General features: G+C 40.0%; 1 protein-coding gene across 10 annotated transcripts in view; it reads right to left on the reverse strand.

Moving 5' to 3' along the window:
- The window catches only part of LOC106043041 (cytosolic phospholipase A2 beta), a 52625-nt gene extending 34033 nt beyond the window's left edge, over positions 1 to 18592 (reverse strand). For 3 of the 10 annotated variants that reach the window (XM_066997788.1, XM_066997783.1, XM_066997787.1), the window contains exons 1-9: positions 17922 to 18583; positions 16308 to 16420; positions 12112 to 12271; positions 10921 to 11063; positions 10390 to 10481; positions 4417 to 4518; positions 3806 to 3895; positions 2549 to 2623; positions 2064 to 2121 (exon numbers count right to left, since the gene is read on the reverse strand). The gene's annotated coding sequence lies outside the window, so the exon portion shown is untranslated. Of the gene's footprint in view, positions 1 to 2063; positions 2122 to 2548; positions 2624 to 3805; positions 3896 to 4416; positions 4519 to 10389; positions 10482 to 10920; positions 11064 to 12111; positions 12272 to 16307; positions 16421 to 17921 lie in introns of all 10 variants that reach the window. The other 7 variants (XR_010831774.1, XM_066997789.1, XM_066997790.1 and 4 more) reach the window with 7 other exon arrangements.
- Positions 18593 to 18656: the final 64 nt, after the last annotated feature.

Genomic DNA, 18656 nt, shown 5'->3' on the forward strand with positions numbered 1-18656 from the left:
CATGTTTTTTCTCAAGCTCATCCCCAAACTGTTTTTTCATATAGTGGTTATTGAACCACTAAAACAAATAATTTGCACAAAAAATCCTCTTATTAAAATATATCTCCGTTTTTCAATTCAACATTGCCATGTGAAACTAGAAGCTAAAGCAAAGCTTCAGAAATGCCAGACTTTGAGACCATTCAAGACTGAAAAAATTCATTTTGAAATACAAGCTAAGTTTCACTGTTCCCTCCTCCCACAATTCTGTCTGAGCAAAACAACACACCTAATCTGAAATTATTTCGGATCTTTGAATGCTTTCCAACCATCCATTTTCAGCACACCTAATGCTAATTAGAACAAAATACCAGGTTGTCTTTCTGAACAGCAGTCAGGTGATAGCAGCATTAATAAATGAACAGTCTTTCTGGCCATCAAGATCTAAACCTGTTTCAGAAAAGTAAAAGGTGCTATATCCTCTTACCCATCTCCTGAACCACTGCAATTTTAAATAAAGATATCATACAGTAAAACCAGTATCTCTGGCTCTTTATCTTGACCACGGTAAGAGAACTAATAATTTCCTTAGATATTTTGCAGGTGTGGGTGTACCTATGGTGAGATGGTGATCTTTGTAGCTTCAAGATGGGAGGAAATTGATTATTATTTATCTGGGGTATCTGAGGACTGGAGTGCTATCTTTCCAAGATACGTCAATGTAAAACCACACGTTGAAATCCACTGTGTTTAAGTTTAGAAATTGTTCTTTTGTTTTAAACCAAGTTATTACAGAGCATCTAATTGAAATAATTGAGTAAGATATTTCAATGTAATTCCACTCAAGCCAGTTTCTGAGACCTTTATCTTCAGATCTTATTCAAATAGTCTGACACTGATGTCAGTACGAAATTGCTTGAGTAAAGACCTCAGAAGAGTTAGGTAAGCATTACACTTCACCACTTGGCTGACAGGAAGAACTGACTTATGTTTATGGTATTTAGTTTCAAATCATCAAGAGGAGGGTTTCTTTTCTAGTTGCCACCAGCCCCTTCTATTTTTTGAATAGTCACTTTTTCAGAATCAAGGGAGTAACACTTATTTTCTCCTACTGTTTTTCAGCTTCTATGACTCTAAGTTCTTTGGGACAAGACAAGACACTAAGGAAATGTTTGCTACTTAATGGTATTATGCTGGCCAAGAGTAATTAAAAACCAAAGATTACTGTGATCTTATGACACACATAGCACTACTTCCTTTCTAACTGCTGCTGTGTCAAATCCTTATTAAGTCCTGTACATGAATTTTTTCAAGGTTCTACCTTTACCCAAGCGCAGCCCTTAGACGTTGGCTCAGAAAGGGCTAGAAGATATACAAGGACTAATTTAAAATAACACGCAAGTCATCAAGGGTTCAGTTCACTCCTGGCACTAATTACCCTCCAATAGCCCTCCAAAATTAACAAGACTAAGGACAATAGCAGGTATCCTCAGTCTGTCATTCTGTAGGTTACTACAGGTAATGGCTAGACTCTTTAAACACAGCTGGCAGCAGCCAAACTATGTCCTAGGTTAACTAGTCCAGATGACTTTAGTGGCATGCAAATGTAAGAAAAACACCCCAATCTGAGCTTAGAGACAGAGCAAAGAAACAGTAACAGCCAATTCAGGGTGATCTGAATAGATTAAAGTGTATCGCCACTAACTTTGGAAACAACTGCAAAGCCCTTTGTAGCAAGCATACTGATCACAAAGAAGTCAGTACTGGCACAGCATCGTTGGTAAATATTGGAAAATGCTCAAGTCATAGAAATATCTGAGAGCGAGGTTTTGTTTTGCAATAAAACTTGCCTAAGAGCTAGTTAGCACTAAAAGAGGAGGTCTGTCTCCCATCCCAGTCTGGAGCTTACAGAGCTCTGCCCCTGTCCCAGTGTAAGCTCTAGTACCCTTCTGGCCAAATGCTAAGGTCATTTAAGGAGGTGAAGCAATAGAAAATTACTTTTTTTTTTTTTTCCTGAGGAGTTGCTGCCCTTTCTTAGTGGCATGCAGGCATTACTTCAGCTTAATTGGAACATAAAAACTCACCTTAAGTTCAGTAGTGGGAATCTGATCATGGGCAAATAACATGGTCTATGAGATCTGCCTAAAGCATCAAGATTCACAGGAAAATGAGTATCAGAAGTGGAAAAGACATTAGACAATTCAGTGCATGCCCCTGCAAGTAGATCATTACAATTTATCGCCCCCAAGTCTCAGAAAGTCATAGGGCTTTTCCCTACCTCTTTGGATGGTTCTTCCGAGGTTACTGCAAGGTTGTTAAAACTGCAAAGGGAATTTTCCCCTTCCTTTACTTATGTTCATCATTGTATCTTATTTATTTACTTATTTATTACTAAATTTCTATACATCAACCACACTGTGGGAGCAATTTAAAACAGAATAACCAGAGTTTGACTGAAAATATTAGAGCTATTAGAGTTTATGAGCCTTGCAAGCTCATTCACAGCAATAAAGATCCCCTTGACTCACTTCTGGTGGACTGCAGCTTCTAAGAGCAGAAGACTACTTACTTCATGAGGACTTCATGGGCTCTGTAGAGTCATGGGGATTTAATACAGAAGCTCCTTCTGCATTGATACTTATCCCTAGAGAAAATATTTCAAAGACAAAAATTAGATGTGTGGCTGTTCTTCCAGTCCACTTGTGCCATTCTTGTGACAAAAAGAAGTCAGAAAATTTTCCTAATATTGCAACTGGAGATTCACTTTGCTGAGATTATTACTCTCAGCTTTATGAAAGCTGCTTTCTGTCACCTGCTCCCCTTAGTCCAGCGCAGAAGGCAGGTCACTGTGAGGATAGAGTCTGGCACTTGGAACACGCCGAGCTTCTCAGTTCATGTTAGGAAAGCTAGTCTGCCCTGTGCCAAGGCAGAGTCATCCATGGAGCCCGATACTATCTCTGAATGTCTTAATGCATGCATATTACGTCTGCTTTAATTTTTCTGTTTCAGCAGCACATAAAACTTAACACTTGATTGCAATTCTAAATGCTGTTGTTCTAGTGGAAAACTAATTTTCACAGGCCCAGCTCTTTTTTAACTTCTTAATTCATGTAATACTGTGGGACTTCTGAAGCTCTTGAGAGTTCTGTACATTGCTTTTTGAAAGCTGAGAACCCAGAATAGTTCAAAGCTCCTACCAAAGTCAATAGAAATTTATAGCCTCAGAGAACTAGGGTGTTTTTAACATTAGGCCCCCAACATTCATGGTTTATGTGGCAGGTGAGACATGATACGGCCAACATGCCAGAAAACTTGTGTAGATCATGAGTTACTGAGTCTGTTCAGAGCAGAAAATTAACAAAAGCTACCTAAACTGCCTCCTTTCCCAAATGATCCAGAACTATGTGCCAAAGGTCCAAAATTAGGTCTCCTTGCCTTAGCCAGGGAGAGCCCACATTTGAAGAGATACATTCACTCAGAGATTCTAGCTTCCAGGGGCAGAGATATGATAGAAGACTAGGTTTCAGATGGTGACCTCTCCCATAAATACCTCCAGGAATCAAGCCTCACCCACAGCCTACCAATGCAACGGAGCACAAACCAGTAATGGTGCCGCCTTTGCAACAAGAGCAGCTTGTATCCTACAATCTCTCCCAATGCAATAGATATGTTGCAAAGCAGCAGAGACCCTCACCTTGTATGATTCAAACCCACTAATTGCTGGTCTTCCTTTCTGTGTACTCACACACATACTGACTGCATTTGTCAGCCAAGTACTGGCAAGCAAGTTGTGAACCGCAAAAAGCCAAAATGCCCCGTGACTTGCCTGTACCAGCGCCGGGAACTGGAATGTTCATCTCTCAGAGGAAATCATGTTGGCACACTTCCCCTCACCCTTCCCAAAAAGGTTTCACTCCTGTATATAGAAATAATATATTTTGAAACATTTCTGGGCTGATGCCTCAGTTCCCATGCCAGGACTCTGCCTACATTGCTGTTTCACTGCTATGTGGGTGGCCAGGCAGTCACCTGGGTGGGCTAAGATCTTTGAAGCTACAGGATCTGGCAAGCTGGAAGCAAAGTAATTGGCCAATAGTTGAAGGACTTCAAATGGGCAGCTCGCTCAATTGCTGACCAGCCTAGGGGATAGCTCCTGGTAACTGGGAGAAGCCAGCAGTGTCATGGCATCACAGAATGGTGGGTAGCCAGTGGAACAGGCCAGGTGGGTCCAGAAGATTTACGAAAGCATGACAACTTTCCAAGCTGGTTTCCATGAAGCTGGAGAACCAGCCAACCCAGCAATACAAAATCCAATCAACATTTTCAAAAGAATAAGTGTTGCATCAGAAAACTTATGATCAGCTCTATTCATCGAACATCACTTCCTCTCGCATGCTAAAACTGTGAATGGGAAGTACCTGGCTGTTGTTAACACACCTTGTATTTCTTCCTCCTCCTCAGACTTGATACACAAGCGGCTGACAACATGGACAGATATGTGGAGCACAGAATGGATTGTGCAACAGCTGCATGCTCTTGCTTACAGGAAAAAGAGGAGAGAGGAAGTGAGAAATAAAAATGGCAATGCTCCCCCCACACTCCATCTGAATACTCCTCAGTTCTGTCCTAAGTTCTCCACACATCTTAGACAAGTTAGCAAACAATTTGTACAGTGAAATGAAAGTAGCAACAACCAGTTCACCTGAGACTTGGGAAACTGGAGCAACTCAGAGGATGGACAAACTAGAAATACAAAGAAAAATTATAATGATTCTGTCATTACAGAATATTACAGGTCCTTCCTCTAAACAATTATCATTTGAAAACATCCTTTTTAGACATCTCCCATTTATGAATCCAAACACTGTACACTGATGTTCTGAGAAACTTAGTGTATTCCCCAGAAAGCATCAGTATCATAGGAGACATCACTTTATAGATGGTCCAAAGAGCACCAAAATATCCAGCAAGAGCATGGGTCAGAAATGCGTCCCACCCTCTACATTCATATTTGAAGATGCTTTTTGTACCACATAGAACATTGTCCAGACTTATGTGGCTCTGAATCAAATTAAATGAATGCTTGTATTACATTATTACAGATGCAGCTAAATGTTGTTCACTTGTCCCCAGCAAAACAACCTTCAAGTCTGTGGGGAATAACCTGGGAGTCACAAAGTTAATTAGTAGTTTTACCTGGCACCAGGGACAGTCTGTAAGAAGTTGTGACCAGGGCAGTTTAATTTTAATTCAATATACTACTCATGTACTATAAAGCATATGTTAATAACTTAAACAGAATATATTATGGCATCCATTACAAAACCACGAAGCAAAGGTAGTGTAAAGCTATTTGAGGCTTTCCTAAACATGAACAGAATTCTACAGTTGTCTATTAACTGCCTCTTTTATACCTAACATTTTGAAAGAACTGTACAGGTGAACCCATGCCAACCCATTTCAAGCTCTAGAGACAGGAACATGTGTTTGGTTGTGATCATTCTAGCTTCACTGCCTTCCTCCTCACACATGTAATCCTCATCATTATGTGGCCTGTCTGCGTTAGGACAGTATTTAACATAAAACATGCTGATGACAGAGCATCTCTGCATTTCTACTGCTACCTGTGTGATGCCGACCACAAGCAAAATTCTCATCTCTTACAAAATGCCTCTCAGTCCCTCACTTCTCCAGATTATTTAGGAGAACTAGTTAAAATTCAGCCCAAAACCGACCTACAATAAAATTCTGAAACTTCAAAGTTGTCTGCAGTTGGAACAAGAAGTGCTGAAAAGATTCACAGACATCTTCCTGATCTGCAGCTACTTATAATTCATCAGTAGTTTTTGTGGTTAGACAGTATCAGCCTTTCTACTGTCCATTTAGCAGCTATCTCACGCATTTAAAAAGTTGAAAGTTTTGATCCTCTTAGATAGTTGCATGTGTTTCTCTCATGAATAGTTTACCTGATATTTGTAGTATTCACAGTTATAATTCACTTTCCACCTCAGGTGCATAAGTGTTTGACGAATTGGAGCACAACTAAACAATAGACAAAGGAGTATCACAGAAATCATTATTCCAGACTCCCCTCTCTGCCCCCAACAAAATCACAACACATAACATTCTATTAGTAGGCTTAATTATTGTTTAACTCCTGTCCTTTCACTTCTATTTTCTCATTTGTGTTGGTGTTTGCGTTGGTGTTCATGTAACCTCTTTAGATTGCATTTTTTTTCTGAGCAACAGCTTATCTGGGAGCTTTTATTGCTTTTAGCAAATGGGGCTCACTTCTCTTTTGACTTTTCTCAGTGTCATAAATGACAATAAATTCTATTTCTGATCCCTGAAACCTGTGCTATAGCTAAACTATGTATTTTCCCTCCTACACCTTCCTTTCACATTGTGACCCCTGACTTTTCTCAGCCTCCACACCACATTTCCCTCCTACATGATCGCTAAATTTAAACTAAGACTGGATGATTGTCTTTTATGTGTAGTTCAGTCAGACAAGTAGGGCTTGATTCAGGAATTACAGAGATAAATGCATGCATTGTATAGGTCAGACTAAATAACCAGCTATGGTTATGGCTACGGCCACAGCTTTAAAAATGCCTTTTTCCTCCATGCACCAAGCCTTTCGTTCTATCAACATATATCAAGAGTCCGTGGTTTACTGGTAACCACAGGCAGTGATGGTGAATTTGCTTTATAAGAAAGGTTTCACAAAGAGACAAGCTGTTCCCATTATTTCAAGGAGTCTCTCTCTGCAGTCTAACACTGTCAGAATCCCAATGCCCAATGTAGTGCAACTCCTCAACAAACAGGGAGTAACAGAACTTCCCAGGAAATACATGGCACAGGACAACGCATAAAAGCTGTCTCAGAAGAAACCTGAGTTCCAGGGCCTGGGGTTCGTAAGGCCACGAGGGCAGGAAACACGTTCCCTTCCCCTCCTTCACTCCTTTCTACCCTGAGCAAACATTGTGAAGGGAGTTCCTGGAGACAAAACTAGAGTGATTTCCTGAGCCAGTTTCCACTTTTTTATTCCTATTTCTATTGTACAGGCACTAGCCCTTCATTTGCATCTCATCCATGTCAGTGGGTTTCAGCCTTTCCTGTTTATTGTTGGTACACCATCATGGCAGCAGTGCCATTAGGATAATTATAGTAGTTAGGATAGTACTCCCTCACACACTACCAAGAGACATTTTGCACCTCGATAACGAGGTCAGCAGTTTCCAAGATTCATAGAACAAAGACAAAGTGTTTTGGCAACATGCCGGATATACTCCCAAGATGGCCTGGACACCTTTTCCTGCACTAGACCTCATCTGCTTTTCTGCATTACCGTTCATTGCTACTTTCTGCTTCAGGCTCTTCTTCCCCCAGGATGAACCATACCACGTTTTAGTCTCTGCAGAAGCTCCCATTCTCAGGGCCACCACCAGTACGGAGGCCAATGGAGAATTCTTTCAGTTAAGATTAGAGAAGCAGTGGGGAGGGCAAAAAGAGAGGAATCACAGGCCAAAATCATATCCAAGTAAGTATTCATAAGTAAACGTTATTGAACATACTACTAAGCTGTTGTTACATTGCAAGTAAGAAGAGGAAATACAATTTATGCTGTTACAAATGTGTTCTGGTCTTCTGAACCCAAACCTGTATGCTGTTGCTGTCTCTTTGAGAGAGTCAAATATCTCAGGGCATATCTGCTAAGCTCTAGGCTGGGAGATGTGACAGTCCAGGTTTTGCTTAGCATTTAGTCTCATGTCACATCTAAGTCTAGATTAACACAGTTTATTTCCCAACTAGTTTATTATTTCCCTTCAGAGGATGCAATTAAGACAAACACAAGCTTTTAGCAAAATGGCATTTTTGTCAGACTTCTTCTTTCTTCCATTAAAAACACATGAATCTTTTCTACAGCCATTTCCTCAATTCATACCAATGCATTACAATTCATACCAAGGCACCAGAACTGCTCACAGAACCACACTTTGTAGGCCTAATGACTGCACATTTAAATTGAAAATAAGACCATGGTAGATAACCAGGCTTGAAACAGGAATATTACAGCTGAACTCCTGGCCCCCGGTACAAAATCAGTACCAAAACTATCGCTGAGATACACACACGATTCTCAGAAGCTATGCAGACAGTAAGCTTCATACAAGGCATGGCAGCTGACTTAGGAGAAGCACTGTGAATACCTAATATCCAAGCAACAAAAAAAGCACCCTGCACTGTACATGGGTGACAAGTCATTGCCAGAGTCAGTCATTTCTCCTCTCCATGAATTCTTAAGCTAGCCTACACAAACTGTCAGGATGTTAGCATAAGGCCTGCTACTCCAGGCTCCCTCACCATTTTACAGAAGAAACAGTACACACCAACACTTACGGCTACGTGAGATTTTGTGGTCTTTCAATACCCTGACCCATATATCATCTTCTTGGTTAAAGCTCATGCTGTGTCTGTACACGAGCATTTCACTCAGTTGTTGCTATAGCTGTACATTATGAATTTTCTTAAGTATCTAATATATCAGCTTTTGGCACAGCTCTTTTGAGCAGGTGTGTTGTGCAAAGCATCTGTCAGGACCCGTATGCATTAAACAGCATTTTGTGGGTCCCAGGAGCTGCAGTTTATATTTCTCTGAGCTTTGTAAGGCCAAGTTTCCTCTGGTCAGTACAGCCAAAGAATGTTCTGCATACACAGACAGAAGGAGAAGAGAAGAAGGACTATAACTAAAATGTAGGATGAGTTCAGCACCACTGAATTTTTAAATCTCACACTCGCATCCATTTAAGATAAAATTTTCCATATAAGCTTGCTCCCAAATGCAGACATCTGGAGAAGAAGCACTTCTGGGCTAAAAACATTTTTGATACATTCCAGGAGGACAGAAGGAGCAGGGCAACAGACACTTCGTATAAAATATTTTCCTAACATATTCCTGTAGCAAAGCTTCTGTGACCTTGTCATTTTTGCTGAAGCGTCTCCTTAGACAACATCAGGTGGCTGGGATACTTTGGTAACTTAGAATTGCTAGAGAGTTTATTAGGGTATTTGCTGCCACATAGTGACACCATGTGGCCAATTCCTTAGTCCAGAAACTACAGGTCAATGGAAAGACCAGCGCAGAATTTTCTCATTTTTTCTTTTGCTTAATTAAATTTAGCTTAGGGATGCTCAGATGCAACTATATTGAATGGTGAGAGTAAACTTGGACAGAACAATTTTCATCTGTATAGGTACACAAAAACTGGTAGATACCAGCTACTTATAGAACTATGATTCTGTTTTCTCAAAAAAGTGCACCCGGAAGGTGTGCCTATCTATGGTTTAATTCTGCAGTAACGCCATAAAGAATTGCAATGAATTTTGGAAATGGATATATTCTTGCCTTGCTCTCGTGGTTTGTTTGCATTCCAAGGGACTACAGATGCCTCCATTTATTCTTACAGATATTCCTGAAGAGAGCATTTAAATTCACAAGTGGGAATACTGCTGCTAGAAATGTTCTCAGTGGAAGTTATCACTCTGCATTACATAATATGGTGACTGATGTGATGAATCATCTCTCCCTAGCACAGTTTGTTTTTTTCCAAATCAAGCACTACACAGTCAAAAAGGTACAGCTCATGAAGAATGGTAAGAATAGGCAGCTTCATTTGAAAGAGAGAGATGGAGGCAGGCAAATGATCAGGTGAAAACTCAACACATATCACTTATATATCCCACAAACAAAAAGAATAATACATAAATAAACTCTTAATGGAGAACATATGTTCACTCAGGGCTACAAAAAATATATAATGTTCAGTAAGAAATGTGTATTTGGGGCTGGGTTCGGAATGTGTTGCTCTCAAGAGCAGGAAGGAAGGGAAAACCTAACAAACATAACTTTTGGTTGCACAGGCTTTGCAAAGTTAATGTTCCATAAATGCTGCTTTTTTGTATTGATTAGTTAAATAACATGCTGGTGTAATTTTTTGTTCAGTATTGAACTGCACGTGGACAGTTTATTTCAGCACTATCAAAGTGCAGCTGAATTTAAATGAAATAGGTTAATTTGAAAAGTGGTATAGCAAGATTTTGACCTGCATAGATAATAATTTACAGCTTGGGAAGAACCAGCTAGACACAGGACTTCCAGCTTGTTCAAAATAGGAAGCTGAGCTGAGGAAGTTTACTGACCTGACCTCAACTTCCATCACCATGACTAGTGAGATTATGCTGCCATCTTGTGACCTGCAAGTTTTACTTCCCTACAGTGACAGCAACATTCCCCCTAGACTGGGACAGTGTACATGTCTCCCTGGTATTAAGCTGCAGCAACATGCTTTAAGCAGCTGAGCTCTCCTTTGTAGGTAGACCCATGTTTTCCTTCCTTAGCTGTCTTACCTGTGACTTATGGTCTGCACCCTTCAGTGACACTTTCACTGCTAACAGAAATGCTGTCCACGGACAGGACTGGGTAGAGACTGGAGGCAGCCCTGCAGAGGGGGTGAAACCCACAGTTTAAAGGAGTAGGGTTTTGTAATAAAGGCTACAGAATGTTCCCGTACTGCCAAGAGAATCATCCACATTGGAAAGAAAAACACACACTTAGCTAGCATTTGCATATGACAGTATATAGTAAAAAAAGACATACTGTTTACATCTGGGAAGAAGAATGATCATAATTGATTACAGTTTTGGACATTGATGATAAAGTTTTTCTCTCTGGCTTCCCAAGTGTAAAACTTGTACGTTTATGATAATTTTTTTTTTTGCTTAAAAAATTTTGTTACAATTGGCTTTGTTCTGAATCTAAAGCAGGTTGTTCCATCTGGTCAAATGAAATACAACAGCTGTATGTCAAAGTGGTCATGCTGTTCCCTTGAAACTACAGACTTCAGTTGCACTGACTGCTTACACGGCATTTTGCAGTACCTGGTAAAAAGCTTAGTACGGCTGCAATCACATTGAAAAGCAAGCTCAGAAACTCTGCTAGCATCCTCCCATTCCTTCCTGATAGCTCAACTGTACGTGCTTCCGTCCATGTTCATTCCCAAGATACTTCAGAATTGAAAGACCTAGAATCAAACATTGAAATGCTGACTATCTGAAATGCACATGCAAGGAAGGAATTGCAGGTGCAAGCAGGCTTGAGCCGTGAGCTAACCAGGCAGCTGCTCTGAGCTGGGATACATGTTCAGGATAGCCCACGGAAAGCATGCATAGCTGAAAGGTTCCCTCAACACATCTGACTGGAGATAAATCATCAGTCCTTCTCCACTACCAAAGCCTCAAACACCATTCTACACCCAAATCACTGAAATATTTTCCCTCCAATCCTTCTATGCTGAAGTAAAACAAAACATTCTGCATTCAGACTCTGACTAGAGCTTCCAGGACATGATATACTTTCTTCAGGACAGGGCATAGCAGAATGAGGATTCCCACTTAGCAGCTAAAGGTTGTTTGCCTTTTCTTGAGGAGGCCAATTGTATTTCATTGGCTTTATAAATGGCACCTCAAATCTTGTGACAGTGGGGACTTTAGACTTCCTTATAATATAATTATAACTAAAATATTCAGGGAAATACACAGCCAGCTGAACCATCTCTCTGAGACTTATTGGTGTATTTCAATAATCATAATAATAATTATTACTGCGGTGGCAGTGCAAAGCTCTGGGCAGATTTACAGCTAATACATTTACCAAGTTAAGTAAAGAAAAAAAATGAAGTGTAAAGTCATGTAGTTACAGTCCCTTTCAGTAAGTCTGTGATGACAGGCGTAGACCTTCCTTAACATCATTTGTTCCTTCAGAGGTCAGGGAAGGTGTCGCAAATTTCTTTCTTTCCAGTGTTCCTGCAATTAATGCAATTTGCCCTGGTCATGTGAGGAGCAGAGTCACTTACACTCTGCTGCAAGTTAGCAAAGATCCGTCTGATGTGGCACATCACATGTACTATTATTTCTGCAACTGAAGATGCTTTTTTTCTCTGGAGAGTCACATTCTGACCCCCTCTTCAAAGCTGAAAGTGAATTCCAGTTCTCATGACTAACTGCCACGTCTGCTTTGTTAAAACACAATATACCATTTAGGTAAGCAGTCAAAAAATTAAATCATCTCACATCAAAGCTTATCTTTAATATGCTGTATCCAAGTGATATAATGGAGTCCATTCTTCTCCCTTCTTTTCCAGCCAGCACCAACTGATACTAATGAAACATGCAGCATCAGCTGGACATCATTTTGAGTCTGCTGCAGCTAAATGTAGATCTTGATGACCACCTGGGGAATAAATATTCCTTTCATCAGCATACACATGCAATTGATATACTCCTAGATAAATAAGTATAAATACACTTCTACTGATCTTTGGCTCTCCCCATATCTTTCATTACTCTCTCTTTTACAGCCACCTTCTTCCATAGCTAAGAAAGTATTTGATCTTTCTGCTGGGTTTGGACGAGTGTGTTCTTGCACAAAAGGTCAGCTGAAGGCCACAGTACCTGTAAAACTCCAGAGCAAGCAGCCTTTAGATGACAGCCAGAACAGAGTTTCAGTGGTAAACAATGGCTACACCTAAACACTGCACAGAGAAATGCCCTTAGCCCCAGCATAACCTCCCACTGCTCCATCACTGACTACATACCTATCTGGTAAAACATGATTTTAGAATATGGAGGGAGGAAAAATGAACCTCCATACTCATTCAGCATTCATTTCTGTAAGATGCTGATCACTCTAGAACCAATCTAATATTTGTGCATGTGTAAAATCCCATGAATTTTAATTGGAAACCTTTCAGTATGGGAGATTTCGTTTTACAGTAGTCTTGTGTTGAAAAGTCCTGGAGACAGTGTTCAGGACTACACCTGGTGAGTTGAAATAAGAAAACTTTAAAGCAGACTGATACTGCTGAAGAGGCCCTTCATTTCCACTGAAAGAGGAGGAAGACCCACTTATAAGAACAGGAGGTATTCTGTTGTCAGAAAACCTCTAGGAATACAGACTAATGCTCAAGGCTTGATGGTGTTTTTTGTGGGATGGTAGTAAGCCAAAGACACATTGTACATCCATAGCTGGCAAGGACACAACCTCCCTCTCAAGAAGGCAAACTTCATCTGCATATGAAAATACTCACATGTTAGTGATAAAGGTAAGAAAGCGTCCTATTTCCCTGCAGGAACCATTGCCATAGCAGCACTTGCATCTCCTTGTTCTGAAGACCCAGCTCTAAACATACATGTTCTTTATTTTTGGATAAAATCCACCTCTGCAACAACAGTTTGTGCAGGGCCTGCTACTTCTTCCTCATTTCACAAGGAGGTCTTAAGAGATACCATAAGAACTGAGGAAGCCCCTCTGCCCTGGAGCAAATATCATCGTTAAAGAATACTCATGTATAGTCTCCTTTCTGTAATAGTAGTGTAGAGAGTTTAAATGACTGCCACCACCCCTCTTCTTTCTCTGGTACATTCTCCTACCAGAATGGATGGAGGTTACTGCAGCAGCCCAGACAGCCAATGGGCTCACAAAGACCAACGTCCATACCGGCATTAACTGGAGTATGTTGTAGTCTGAGAAGCTGCTAATTGGACTAAAGCCTGGGAGCTGATAATACCTTTCCTTTCCATGTACTTCATCACACTGATCTGTAATACGGATTCATTATAATAATAGACACAGAACTCATTTTTATTAACTTTGTCAACAATGAGAGCTCAGAATAAAGCTGGCATACTTCAAATGAAAGACATGAGGAAAGAAAGAAAGGCAGAATTCAAAAACCTAGCAGAGTGAAAAAGGCTGAAGTGGAGGAGAATAAAACAAAGGAGCAATGGACACAGGAAGGATAAACATCAGAAGTTCAGGCCTCTAGCTATCATAGAGGCAGCAGCAGAAGAGCATGGTGGTTTGGTCTGTGACTCTTCCCTGAAAGTGAATAAGGTGCTGTGCCTGGCCTGCAGGAGGTCAGAGCTGTTGGAGGGTGCTGCAGAATTACTAGCCAAGCAAACAGTGCTGGGAGATCTAAGCTGATCAAAACATCTCTTTCTTCAGTGAAACATTTTTTGGTGGGATGATGAAGGTCTTTTGAGAAACCAGAGCTTTTCTTTTCTCTCTTTCTGCTGAAAAGTCTGTTTGGAGATACATGACCTGACACTTCCAGAGGCATGGAAACAATGGAAACGTGCTAAAAACAGAAACTTTCAGTTTTCACACTTCTTTAATAAAAACCTAAAACACACAAAGGAAAATCTTGCTGAGAGAAAAGCATTCCTGATCATCTCTGCATGGAACCTTGCACTGGAGAACCGGGGACCACAGCAAGAAGGACATAGACACTCTTCTGATTCCCAAGAGAACTGCATTTCTGCCCACAGCATACTAAGTCACCTCTCAGCTAGAACCTCCCTGACTGTGATGAGTGCATGCGTTGACCCACAGAGAAATCCCCCCCCTACTTTTCAGTGTAGCAGGAGACCCTTGTCTTCCAGAAATGCCACCTCATAAGGAGAATTTTGCACCATTCTACAGACAGAATAACAGGAAAGCAACTGAGACATGCACAGGCATTAGTCAAGTCGTGACTGTATGTACAATAATTTAGCCTGAACAGCTGGCTAGGAGGTCATAAAAGAAATGTGTTTTACTACATGAGTGCTAAATGAAATGATTCTTTTGCCAAAGCTGGCTAAGAACAGTCACGGAGCGTATACAGGATTTATGAGACTAACCTCTGGATTCTTTCCTGAGCCCAGGAAATTGCATTCCTTTGAGGTCTGAGCTGACATTCATCAACAATGCAAAATTATGCTCTTTTGCAGGGAGCAGGAAAGGTAGAAGCACTGGACAGCCAGTCTTACATGGAGAAATGAAAGGAGTAAAGAGAATAATAAATTACTTCTAAAAAATTCTACTCTCCTCTCAACCCAGAGGAAGGGAGAAGTTGCACATGCAAAGGACAGGGAGCAGATGCCTCCCCCATGTTCTTAGAAGGTCAAGCTATTTTTCTTAAATTTGTAAAATAGCAGGTAGAGTGGTATTACCTGCTTCAGCACATTACTGTCCTGTGCATGGTGCTTGCTATATGGCTAGACAGGCAGACACAAATGATGAAGAAAAAATACCCAGAAAACAAATGGAACAGAAAATGAAACAGAGGGAACAGCTCTGGCCTGAGTACAACTGAACTCTCTGCTTAGGAACTACTAGCACCTCCCAAAACCAAAGCTTTCTCTCAGGTCTCAAAAGGTGAAAAGGCCACTTAAGGAGGGGAATAGGGCTTTTTTCAAGCAATTCTTTTGTTAGTGGACTATGGTTCCTTAGGCTATGCAAAATGAACTTAGCCAGAGACAACCAAGAAAAGGAAAAAAGTTAATGTTTATTTCTGGTCCTCCTCACCCCCTCTTCTGAGCACAATATTCCAGATACAGAAAGGGGAAACACAGGGCACAACAAGAGCCATGTATCCTAAAGAAACTAAATTAGCAAAAAGACTAACTTCACATTATATGATGTGTCAGGTTTTGGCTGATAAAAGAAAGGTTTCACCTCATGAAAATACCAAATTTCAAAATTTGCTGTTCTGAGGTAGAATAAAAATCAAGACTTTTTTTCTGAACCCAACCATGCCGCTATAAACAACCTGCTGATCAGAATAACAGTTTGGGAAGTGGGAAAATGTGATCAAGCAGAGGCATGAGCCTCAGCCTTCTAAACCCCATGGAGATCCCCAACTGTTAACTTAATGGCAATTTCAAGGAGACTTTTACCTCCTTTCTTTAAGAGGATAAAACAGAGTTATGCAATTAAGGGCTAATCTTTTGTTCAGTGTGAGAAAACAGTTTTTTTAAATACCTTTTTTACCTCAAGACACTCCAGCAACTAGAGAACAAAGGATCTTGTTATTTTTACGTCTGATTAGAGACTGAAAAAAATGAAGTAGATTTGTTCTCCTGGTTGCTACATCAACCTCAAAGTGAGAGACCTCTCTTGAAAGAATTTCTACAGCCTGCCACTAGAGCTTCAGTGATGGAAAGCAGTTATTACCTCTTCATAAAAGCATTAGTTGTCAGCTTCCCAAGACAATAACTGTACTAATAATAACTGAATGCACAACCACTTAGTTATGAAAGTATACAAAACACAGATTTCAATCACTTGTTTCTAACTAGGTATTGTGTCTTGCAGTAGCCAGTAATGCTGCCATTCATTGTCTTACAGAGAATAAAAGGATTCGTGTCGCAGCTGAGCAATTGGTACCTTGTAATCATGCTTGTTCTCCTAATCCCAGAGTAGGCAGTGGTTACCACACACTCACCTCAGGCACCACTCGGTGAAACCGGCCATCTGGTCGGGATCTGGGCCATCTTGCTTTCACTTGCATATATATGTCTTCTGGCAGAAGGAGATTTCTGCTGGAAAACTTACATTCTACAAAAAAAAAAAAACCAAAAAAAACCATATAAGTAATTACAAAACACATTTTTTTAATCTTCTCTTTTTACTTTTCTTTCCACTCTCCATTCCCTCCCTCCTTCCCAACAGACGTGTATACATCTATACCCACCCATCTACACACTCACACACTTCCTTTTATCAAGGGGAGAAATTTAGGGAGTATTGCAAAAACACTTGGTTATGAAAGTATACAAAATGTAGATTTGGGTTACTTTTTTTTTTTTCTTTAGAAATGTACAATTTATATGTCTATTTTAGTTGATCTTTGATTTTGCCTAGCTGAGTTATGATACTGATTTTGGGTATTGCACACACTGAAATTCCACTGCATACACTAGACTAGAGTCAAATATCTCTACATATTTTCCCATATTTTTTTCATACATATTTTTACTAGTAGAAACTAGTTAAAAAAAAAAAAGCCCTTGTGAGATAGTAGCAGGCAGCAGGGCTACTAATGGATCGCTTCAAAGAAATCAAAACATTTAAGCTGCACAATATTTGCTTTCACAGAGCTGAAGGATGATGATAAAATGTTGATGATAAGAAGTTTTGGAAATCATTTGAAAGAGTGTAAGACAGTAAATCAGTGACTACAAGCTGAAGGCATTAACCTTTAACTGATCACAAGAATGATGAACAGTCCTCTGAGGTAACTGAGACTGAGGAGGATCAGTCTTGCAGGATCTGCAACAGCAATGCTATCACGGCAATCATAATCAACTTCTTTACGGTTATGTTTTTACAGAACTTTTTGACTTTCATGGTAAGTTTTGATTTAAAAGGTCAACCCTTGTCCATGATAAAATCTAGGGCTGTTTGAAATCATAACCCTCCTTTTCCTGTGAAGATGCTCCTGAGCTGACAAATCAAATGTACAGATTCTCCCGTAGGATATCTTTTTGCCCCTTTTTCCTTTTTTTTTTTTTTAATAAGGCAAAGCAAGTCATTTATAGGGAGGCTTGGACTGTAATAGCTAGTCTGAAGAGAAGCGTACAAATAACACAAAAATATACAAATTAATATATTGTATTAATATATGTATACAATATACAAATAAATACAAAAAATACAAATACACAAAGAGAAGCATCAGACCAACAGTCAGCCTCAAATCCAATTTTCTCAAGCTTCACCTTTCTGCACTGTTCCAGTACAAGCTAACTAAAACTGCACTGAGGTAGTTATAACATGTTAGGTATCTCCATAACTGAATTATAGCACTATGGCTTCTTACTGTCAATTCCCTTTCCATATCAGGAATAACTAACAAGTTCATTTATCATAATCATTGTTTGGAATCTTACACCATAACGTTCAGTTACAGCCAATATGACTGAATGAAATTAGATATCATGAACCTTAAAAAAATATATATATATATTTAATGAACAGTTGCAGGAAAAAAATAACCAGTCATATTGCCTTATTAACATGTCTCTCCTTACTGTTCCCTATGCAGCTGTTCCCTTACAATTTTGGTTACCAGAGATGGAAATCACTGCTCCCCCAGTCATGGTCCTCCAACTCCGAGCTCCAGACAGCCCAAGATCTGTTACTGTTAAACACTGAAACAAAAAAAATGCATTAAATGCTTCTGCCTTTTTCTCCTCCATAGTATGTTAGATGACCATTGTCTCCAAGTATCAGTACAGTGTTTTCATTTGACCTCCTCTTGCTTTTGACATACTTGGAAAAGCCTTTTTTGTTGTCTGACACCACAGTGGCCAATGTCAACTCAAGTTGGGCTTTGGTTTTTCTTGTTTTCTCCCTGCAGAGGTGAGCTGCAGCTCTGTACTCTCACTGTGAAGCCAGACCTTTCTTCCAGAGGTCATATATTTTCTTTTTTCCACCCCAGTTCCAGGCAGAGTGCTCTGTTCAGCCAGCCAGGTCTTTTTTTTGTTTCTGTTTTTGTTCTGTTTGCTTGACTTGCAACACAGTGGGATTGCCTGTTCCTGGGCTTTTAAAAGGTGGTTTTTGAAAAGCAACTACCCCTCATGGACCCCCAGATCCTCTAACTACACCACAAAGACTTCTTTTTATTACATCTGTATAAATTGTAGTCCAGTTGAGAGAAGAAGACCCTCTATATATGAATTGCCAATTACAAACTTCTCCTGACAGATGAAAAGACGCCCTTATCAGCAAATAAGGACCTTTGAAACATACCTTTCACTGGAAAACAACATAATCATGCTCCACTTTCCAA

This window comes from Anser cygnoides, chromosome 5 (genome assembly GCF_040182565.1).
Source record: "Anser cygnoides isolate HZ-2024a breed goose chromosome 5, Taihu_goose_T2T_genome, whole genome shotgun sequence".
Classification (NCBI taxonomy): domain Eukaryota; kingdom Metazoa; phylum Chordata; class Aves; order Anseriformes; family Anatidae; genus Anser; species Anser cygnoides.